A 10,277-nucleotide genomic window follows, 5' to 3' on the forward strand; every position below is an offset into this window, starting at 1 on the left:
TTACATAAATAAGAGCCAAAGAACTTTCTCTGATGCACCGAGCCAATCACTTGTATGGTCATCCAGCAAAACATCAGTCTGACAGTGGTGGTGTACATCAATCAGCAGAGCAAAAGGCTTGGAGGCAGTTCAAGAAGTGCAGCAATTGCATCGGTGAGCCATCCCAGTCAGAGGCATCCCCCAGAAGGAAGGGGGTGGGCGGAGGCAGAGAGAATACTAGGCGCCGCTATCTGCAGGCTGTAGCAATTAAAAAAATTAAAAATAAAACTTTCCCCTGCCAAGTGGACTCTTTCTTCACTTCCAGGTGCAGCTGTGCAGTGATCTCCTGTGCGACAAGTACTTGACAGTCCTAGTCTCTTCTATATCAATCCCCCGGGCAGGCCAGGACTGTCAAGTACTTGTCGCATAGGAGATCACTGCACGGCGGGCACCCAAAAGTGCAGAAAGAGTCCGCTAGGCTGGGTAATGTTTTTTATTTTTTTTATTTTTTAAATTGCTACAGCCTGCAGATCATGGCACTCAGTATTCTCTCTGCCTCCTCCCACCCCCTTCCTTTCCTGCTGAATTGGCCGGCCTGACCTAGAAAGTAGCCCCGTACAGCAGCCAAAGGAGCCTGGGGATACCAGTATGGGCTGTCCCCCCCTGAAGGCGCCCACCCTCTGTCTCAGCTCGCAGCACCTGGGCGAGGTGCACCCCATGCACCCGCCCAGGATCAGCCCTGCCCTCTCCTTCCCACACACCGCCTGCCTCAGCTCCCATGCTTGTGGCCAGTTCTGCAGGACACGGCTGCTAATGGGAACGGTGTTCCTGCTGTAGAAAAAGTACAGGAACATCGTTTCCACGCGTTCCCACAGGACTTGAGCCCTGAGTATGGGTAATGAATTGCTCGCTTACATGACTGCTATCACAACTTTGTTGCAACATAGGACCTGTGGATTGAATTTTATTCCTCTCATCTCTAATCCTTCTTCTGATCTGATTAGTTTCAAAGTTTTCATGCTTGGGAAGCAGGACTACTCCAACTGGATCCCCCCATCCCTTTTCCCCTTCTTATGTATCTTCCTTACTCTCTTTTTTTTTTTTTTTTTTGTTGGGTCCCCACCTTTCACCCTGGACACAGTGGTGGGAGCTGGCCCTCCCTGATTACCAATAGCATACAGAGTGTCCCACCTGCACTTTTTTTTTTACTGATCCGTATTTCAGTACATGATTTTTGACAATCCTTTCAATAGATGCCTAAGTCTCAGTTGTTCTGCCTCCTGCTGCCTAAGTGCTCTTCAGCAAATTGTGTTAAAATTAATAAAATGTATTCTTTAAAACATGATGAAAGACATTTTTGATTGTAGTTGTGCTTTAAGGATAAATTGAGACAAAAATGTCAATATAGATGTGATGATATACTGTACAGCCTAGTTATTTACTGTATAATGTTATTGAAATCATTATTATACATTTTTTATAATCAATTTTTATTAGAGTTTACATGACAAACAACAGCAGAAAAATAAAATAAAATTATAAGAATGATCCAAAGGGATCACCAATAAATGTATACTCGCAGCAATACAAGGAAACCACATAAATGGTGATCATCAGGGCCGATCCTAGGGTCACAGACGCCTGGGTGCAGAAATATTTCTGGTCCCCTCACATGGGCGTGGTCATCTTACCAACTCCTCCCCTTTACAAATGATTCTATAGCAACAACTCAAACACAGAGATGCTCCCCTAAGAAGTCTTTGTTACCCTGGGATCCTCCCATGATCTCTTAACAATAAAGAAAATACAGGAAGAGAGTACACTAATGAGACCTGGAGGGGAGTCTCTCTGATGCACACAGAGAGGGCTGTCTGTTAGAAAGAGCCCCCAGACATAATGCAGGATACGGTCAAAGACTGCAGACATGGTACAAGAGACAGTCAGAGACTGCAATCATACAGGAGATGGTCAGAGACTGCAAACATAATACATGAGATGGTCAGAGACTGCAGACATGGTACAAGAAATGGTCAGAGACTGCAGACATAGTACAGGAGATGGTCAGAGACTGCAGATATGATACAGGAGATGGTCAGAGTCTGTAGACATAGTACAGGAGATGGTCAGAGACTGCAGACATAGTACAGGAGATGGTCAGAGACTGTAGACATGATACAAGAGATGGTCAGAGACTGCAGACATAGTACAAGAGATGGTCAGAGACTGCAGACATGATACAAAAGATGGTAAGACACTGCAGACATAGTACAGGAGATGGTCAGAGACTGCAGACATGATACAGGAGATGGTCAGAGACTGCAGACATAGTACAGGAGATGGTCAGAGACTGCAGACATAATACAGGAGATGGTCAGAGACTGCAGACATAATACAGGAGATGGTCAGAGACTGCAAACAAGATAGAATAGATGGTCAGAGACTGTAGATATGATACAAGAGACAGTCAGAGACTGCAGACATGGTACCGAAGCTGGTCAGAGATTGCAGACATGATACAAGAGATGGTCAGAGACTGCAGACATGATACAAGAGATGGTCAGAGACTGCAGACATACTACAAGAGATGGTCAGAGACTGCAGACATGATACAGGAGATGGTCAGAGACTGCAGACATGATACAAGAGATGGTCAGAGACTGCAGACATGATAAAAGAGATGATCAGAGACTGCAGACATGATACAAGAGATGGTCAGAGACTGAAGACATGATACAAGAGATGGTTAGAGACTGCAGACATACTACAGGAGATGGTCAGAGACTGCAGATATAATACAGGAGATGGTCAGAGACTGCAGTTCCTATGGACGTTAGTAGATAATGGCCGATCGGCCCTCTCACCTGACCCAGCGATACAGCAAAGGTTCCTCTGATCAGGAGTCAGCTCACTCTGAATTGCCCGTGGCGACTCCGCTGGGTAGCACCCAGATCTGTATTCTGGCAATGACTCCATTCCTTTTTCCGCCAGGGATGGCGCTAGGCTGTGTATCTTTCCCTCTGGTGGCACAGAGCAGTGGGGTTCTCTCTCTGATGATGTTCCCTCAGCACTGCCCTCTCCCTCTGGAGTCCAGGATGTACTTCCCTGAAAGCTTTCCCAGGATCCTGTCTCTCTCTCTCTCCCTTTCAGCTGAGCATGCTGTGTGGGCTGCAGTTTCCGTGTTACAGTGGGGCTGCCAGTCCTCAGGACTACATGTCCCACAATCCTCTTCTATGCTCCTTTTTCTATTCTATTTTTTCCCTGGCTGATATGAAGGCGGGGGGAAGAAACATAGTGGGAGGCTGTGCTGGCCAGTGCCGCTCACTAGTATAGCAGTGCACGTGCGGAGGGGAGGGAGGGGAAGGGGCGAAAGAAGAGCCCGCAGCTGCAGTGACGTCACTAGGGTTGGTGTCACCAGGTGCGGTATAACATGGTGTCACCCTCCTTCCACCAACTTTAGTCGCCCCTCAGTACAGACCCCCTCCACTAAGTATAGACCCCCCTTCCTCAGTGCAGACCCCCCACTAAGTATAAACCCCTCCTTCAGTACAGACCCCCCTTCATCAATATAGACCCCCCAGGACAAACCACCCCCCTCCATTAGTACAGACCCCCCAGGACAAACCCCCCTCCATTAGTACAGATCCCCCCAGGACAAACTCCCCTCCATTAGTACAGACCCCCCCAAGACAAACCCCCCTCCATTAGTACAGACCCCAGGACAAACCCCCCTCTATTAGTACAGACCCCCCCAGGACAAACCCCTCCATTAGTACAGACCCCCGCAGGAGAACCCCCCTCTACGACAAATCCCCCCTTCATTAGTACAGACCCCCCAGGACAAACCCCCCCTCCATTAGTACAGACCCCCCACCAGGACAAACCCCCCTCCATTAGTACAGACCCCCCCAGGACAAACCCCCCCCCTTCCATTAGTACAGCCCCCAAGGACAAACCCCCCCCTCCATTAGTACAGACCCCCCAGGACAAACCCCCCCTCCATTAGTACAGACCCCCCAGGACAAATCCCCTTCATTAGTACAGACCCCCCCAGGACAAATTCCCCCTTCATTAGTACAGACCCCCCAGGACAACCCCCCTCCATTAGTACAGACCCCCCACCAGGACAAACCCCCCTCCATTAGTACAGACCCCCCAGGACAACCCCCCATTAGTACAGACCCCCCCAGGACAACCCCCCATTAGTACAGACCCCCCCAGAACAACTCCCCCTCCATTAGTACAGACCCCCAGGACAAACCCCCCCTCCTTTAACCCCACCAGGACAAACCCCCTCCATTAGTACAGACCCTCCCAGGACAACCCCCCATTAGTACAGCCCCCACCAGGACAAACCCCCTCCATTAGTACAGACCCCCCCAGGACAACACCCCCCTCCATTAGTACAGACCCCTCCCAGGGACAAACCCCCCTCTATTAGTAGAGACCCATTAACACCCAGCTAGAGAGGACAGTGTGCAGCTGCGCCGCCCGGGTGAAGAGCAGATCTAGACAGGCTTGGGCGGGAGTGAGAGCCTGTGTCAGGCTGCAGGCACGGACTGCCCTACCCCCAGCGAAGTCACTGCGCGGCTGGTCTCTCTCCACACAAAGACCAGCCGCTCCGATCTCCAGCAGCTGCTTTCCTCTGGCAGGAGGAGGAGGGAGGGGGGATGGGCTCTAGCAGTGAAAAACACAGCGGCCGGTCCGCGGCGGTGACCTGCGGAGAGAGCCACCTCTGGACACGGAGAGGAGGAGGGAGGGGAGCACTCTGGCGCTTCAGCGCCCCCACCTATCTGGTGCCCGGGTGCACTGCACCCCGTGCACCCGCCTGGGATCAGCCCTGGTCATCATAATGTAAAAGAAACAAATTGTATCCAATATCATTAACATATAGACCTGTCCAGTATGTAGTGGTATCAGAATAACAAGAACTAGAGCCTTACAAGGGGCTTACACGTTATATTTACTGGAAAAAAGAAAATCGGGATGTGGGCAAAAGAGGATGGGATACAGTTAAGTAGTAATCTAGAAAATGTAATGTCATGAGGTGACTGGCAATAGGAAACATAGGAGGGGTCCTTATATATTAATGCATATCTGGAAAACATAAGGGCAATACAAAGAACATTGTAGGGTGCAAAGTATCACAGGCAGGCAGATTACTGCAATAATTGGGCCTCAAGTATAAGGTATTTTGTAGGAATAGTACATCCATCCTGACCATGTATCATGAAACTGCTCATTTGTTTTCTTGGCATTGTGAAAAATTATTTTTATGTAATATCTTTTACCAAACTTATTTTTATGCAATATTATCTATAAAAGCATGTCTGTAAGCATTAAATATAGTTACATAGTTGGTAAGGTTGAATTAAGACACCGGTCTATCCAGTTCAACCTGTGTGGGTGTGTGTATGCATTTAAGTCTCTACCACTTCCCACATCCCTGCATATTGTGTTCACTAAGATGCCCATCTAAAAGTTTTTTTTTAATTATTGACACATCCTGCTGACACCACAGATTGTGGAAGGGAGTTCCATATCCTTACCATTCTAACAGTAAAAAAAATAAAATATGAAGTTTAACCACTTCCTGACCGGCGCACGCCGATGTACGTTGACAGAATGGCACGGCTGGGCAAATGGGCGTACCCGTACGTCCCTTTGAATTTGCCGCCGTGCCATTGTGTGTGCGCCGGCCGGGAGCTCCGTGAGTCAGGTCGCGGGTCCCAAGGACCCTATCGCCGCGGGCATACCCGCGATCGCCTCACGGAGAGGACGAATGGGGAGATGCTAATGTAAACAAGCATCTCCCCTGTCTGCCTAGTGACAGTGTCACTGATCTCTGCTCCCTGTGATCGGGAGCAGAGATCAGTGACGTGTCACACGTAGCCACGCCCCCCCACAGTTAGTAACAAGCCTCAGGACATACCTAACCCCTCCCTAGCCCCCTAGTGGTTAACCCCTTCACTGCCAGTGTCATTTACACAGGAATCCGTGCATTTGTATAGCACTGATTGCTGCATAAATGACAATGGTCCCAAAAATGTGTCAAAAATGTCCGATGTGTCCGCCATAATGTCGCAGTCACAATAAAGGTCGCTGATCGCCGTCATTACTAGTAAAAAAAAATAATTAATAATAAAATGCCATAAAACTATCCCCTATTTTTTAAACGATATAACTTTTGCGCAAACCAATAAATAAACACTTATTGCGATTTTTTTTTACCAAAAATATGTAGAAGAATACGTATCAGCCTAAACTGAGGAAAAAAAAGTTTTTTTAAATATTAAAAATAATATTTTTTAAATATTTTTTGGGGATATTTATTATAGCAAAAAGTAAAAAATAATGCGTTTTTTTCAAAATTGTCGTTATTTTTTTTGTTTAAAGCGCAAAAAATAAAAACCGCAGAGGCGATCAAAGACCACCAAAAGAAAGCTCTATTTGTGGGGAAAAAAGGACGTCACTTTTGTTTGGGAGCCACGTCGCATGACCACGCAATTGTCAGTTAAAGCGACACAGTGTCGAATCGCAAAGTGCTCTAGTCAGGAAGGGGGTAAATTTTTCCGGGGCTGAAGCGGTTAAGGTTAAAATACTTCTTATCAAACTTAACTGAGTGGCCACATGTTCTCTTGAGTGACCTGAGACTGAATAGTTTCTTCCCTATGCTTCCTCCCTGTACAAATCATTAGTAAGACCTCATCTGGAATAAGCAGTTCCGTTTTGGGCACCGGTTCACAAAAAGGATATCGGGGAACTGGAGAAAGTGCAGAGAAGAGAAACCAAACTCATAAGAGGCATGGAGGAGCTCAGCTATGAGGAAAGATTAGAGGAACTGAATTGAACTGAAGAGAAAATTAAGTGGGGATATAATCAACGTGTACAAATACATAAGGGTTCCATATAGTGAACTTGGTGTTGAGTTATTCATTTTAAGCTCATCACAGAGGACAAGGGGGCAATCTTTATGTCTAGAAGAAAAGAAATGTAATCCCCAAATACGGAAAGGTTTCTTCACAAGGTTTCTTCATAAGAGCTTTGAAAATGTTGAATAGACTCCTACAGGCTGGGTTCACACTGCTGTGCAGGACGGCTCACAGCAGGGGTCCGGTGTGTTCCTGTTCTTTGTGTCAGGGACAAATCAGGCCCAAATGGACCAGAAGATGCACAGGACTCTTCTGCAAACCGCTCCGCAGCCGTCCCAGAGCTGTGTAAACCAGCTCCATTGAGTTATGTTTCCTGACATGCGAATTGGATGCAGGGAAATCCGCATCCAATTTGCACTAGTGTGAACCCAGCCTCAAGAGCTGGTTTATGCCAGCTCAGTAGATTGCTTTAAAAAAGGCCTGGATTCTTTCCTTAATGTACATAATATAACTGGATACTAACATTTATAGGTAAAGTTGATCCAGGGAATATCTAATTGCCTCTCGGGGGATCAGGAGGAATTTTTTTTCCTGTTGGATCAACTGTGCATATTGGATTGTGTATGATTTTTCCCGCCTTTTATTGGTTGAGCTAGATAGACTATGTATGTATGCTAGAATCACCTTAAATGGGGGGGGGGGCACAGCTCTGTAGGGAAAAAAAGATGGCCAAGAAGTTGGAGGGGCTTTTAAACTAGGTGTTGGTGGGGAGGGTTCAGAGAAAGCGATAGCTGACATTGAGCATAAGACAGGGGAGAATAGTGGAGGCACTAGTGAAAAATATATCCATAACATTTAATCCCGTGGTTAATGAGTTACCAAATCAAAAACGAAGCCTGAGAAATCATATGGGGAAAATAATTTGCACCAGTACAAAACTCAGGGGAATATTCACAAATACCAGGAGCCTCGTCAATAAAATAGAGGAACTGGAGCTGGTATTACACAAGGAGGATCTGGACTTCATGGGAATACCAGAAACTTGGTTTGACAGCTCACATGACTAGCTGGCAAACTTTCAGGGGTATTTCTTGTATCGGAGGGACAGGGAGGGTAGAAGAAGGGGAGATGTGTGTCTATATATCAGGAATGATCTACGGGTAGAAAAATGACATTAATGATGGGGCAATAGGGGAGGTGGAGTCTGTATGGGTGGAACTACAAAGGGTAGAAGTAAGTAAGAAATTACTAGTGGGCATAACTTACAGGCCCCCTAACCTTAAAGGAAGAGTTGGATCTCCTTTCACAGTTAGAAATGGCAGCGAGGCAGGGAAATGTCGTTGTGATGCAGGACTTCAACTATCCTGACATTGACTGGGTGAAAGGGACAGTCCACTCATTAAAGGCCTGCCATTTTCAGGACAAGGTGGCTTACACCTGAGAGTCCTTAAAGAACTCAGTCATGTTATAGCCAGACCGCTATTCCTAATCTTTATAGACAGCATACTGACAGGATTGGTACCAGCTGATTGGCTAAAAGCCCACGTGGTACCAATATTCAAATAAGGGCAGAGATATATTGCTGGAAACTACAGGCCTAACATTGGTTGTATGTGAACTATTTGAGGGGGCGATAAGGGACCATATCCAAGAATTTGCTGGTGAAAACTGTATCATTAGCAGTAATCAGCATGGGTTTGCGAAAGGTCGCACTTGCCAAACCAACCTATTAACATTCTACGAGGAAGTGAGCTGTCATCTGGACAGGGGTAGGCTGGTGGATGTGGTGTATCTGGATTTTGCAAAAGCATTTGATACAGTCCCCCACAAACGCTTAATCTAAAAACTGAGGTTGGTGGGTATAGACCATAGGGTTTGTTCCTGGATAGAAAACTGGCTGTGGGGCCATGTCCAAAGGGTAGTGATAAATAACGTGTACTCAGAATGGTCTAGAGTGGTTAGTTGGGTACCCCAAGGCTCTGTCCTGGGACCAATTCTGTTTTATTTATTTATAAATGGTATAAAGGATGGGATAAATAGCTCAATCTCATTGTTTGCTGATGACACAAAAATATGTAGGGCAATAACATCACAGCAGTATATAGAAACTTTACAAGAGGACCTGAATAAATTAACGGAGTGGGGTACTAGATGGCAAATTAGGTTTAACATTGGTAAATGTAAGGTAATGTACTTGGGGGGTAAAAATATAAATGCAAGGTACTCTTTAGGGGGAGAACCCCTTGGGGATTCCAGGATGGAGAAGGATCTAGGGGTCATAGTAGAAGACAGACTGAGTAATAGCATGCAGTGTCAAGCTGCAGCTACCAAAGCCGGCAGAATATTAGCATGCATTAAAAAGGGAATTTACTCCAGAGATAAAATGACAATCCTGCCACTTTATAAAACTTTGGTTCGGTCGCATCTGGAGTATTCCATCTGGTTCTGGTCACCAGTCCTCAGGAAGGATGTGATGGATCTGGAGAGAGTCCAGAGAAGGGCAACTAAATTAATATGGGGACTGGAGGATCTCAATTATGATGAACGACTACAAGCACTTAACTTATTCTCCCTGGAGAAGAGATGCTTGGGAGGAGATATGATAGCGAAATACAAATATCGCACTGGAGAATCCCAGGGTAAAGTATAAAATTTCTTATAGTGTAAAAGGAGACGGGGCCACAGGATGAGACTGGAAGAGAAGCGGTTTAACCTTAAGTTGCGTAGGGGGTTTTTCACTGTCAGAACGATAAGGATATGGAACTCTCTTCCACAATCGGTGGTGTCGGCAGGAAGTATTGATAGTTTTAAAAGACTCTCGGACGTGCATCTTAGAGAAAACAATATACAGGGATATGGGAAATGATTTTCTACACACACACACACCAACACAGGTTGAACTGGATAGACTGTTGTCTTTAATCAACCTTACCGCCTATGTAACTAAGTAACCAGATGACATACTCAGGATGCGGCCGAATCAGAGTTTTGTAAAGTGGTTAGAATGATAGTTTTATCTCTTTAACCAGTTACCAACCGGCCAATAGCCAAATGACGGCTGCAGGGCAGTTGGATAACTCTGGGAGCACGTACTATGACGTGATCCCAGACAACCGCTCCCACGGGAACGTCCGTGACCGCCGTTTACCATGTGATCGCTCTGTCAAATGACAGAGCGATCACATGTAAACAAACCGGCGTCATGACATGACATGTTCCTCCCTCCCCTCTCTGTACCGATCTGTACAGAGGGGGAGGGATCGGATGGCAGCAGCGCTGTGGGCTGGATGTGTAGTGCCCACAGCGCTGCTCTGTGAAATGTGCAGTCACGGCCATGGATCCATCCATCCATGCTCAGCCATTCCTCCATGCTCAGCATTACCCTGCACCACTCTGCAATTCCCTGTGCAATACTCTGCAATTCCCTGT

This window comes from Aquarana catesbeiana, linkage group LG09 (genome assembly GCF_042186555.1).
Source record: "Aquarana catesbeiana isolate 2022-GZ linkage group LG09, ASM4218655v1, whole genome shotgun sequence".
NCBI lineage: Eukaryota > Metazoa > Chordata > Amphibia > Anura > Ranidae > Aquarana > Aquarana catesbeiana.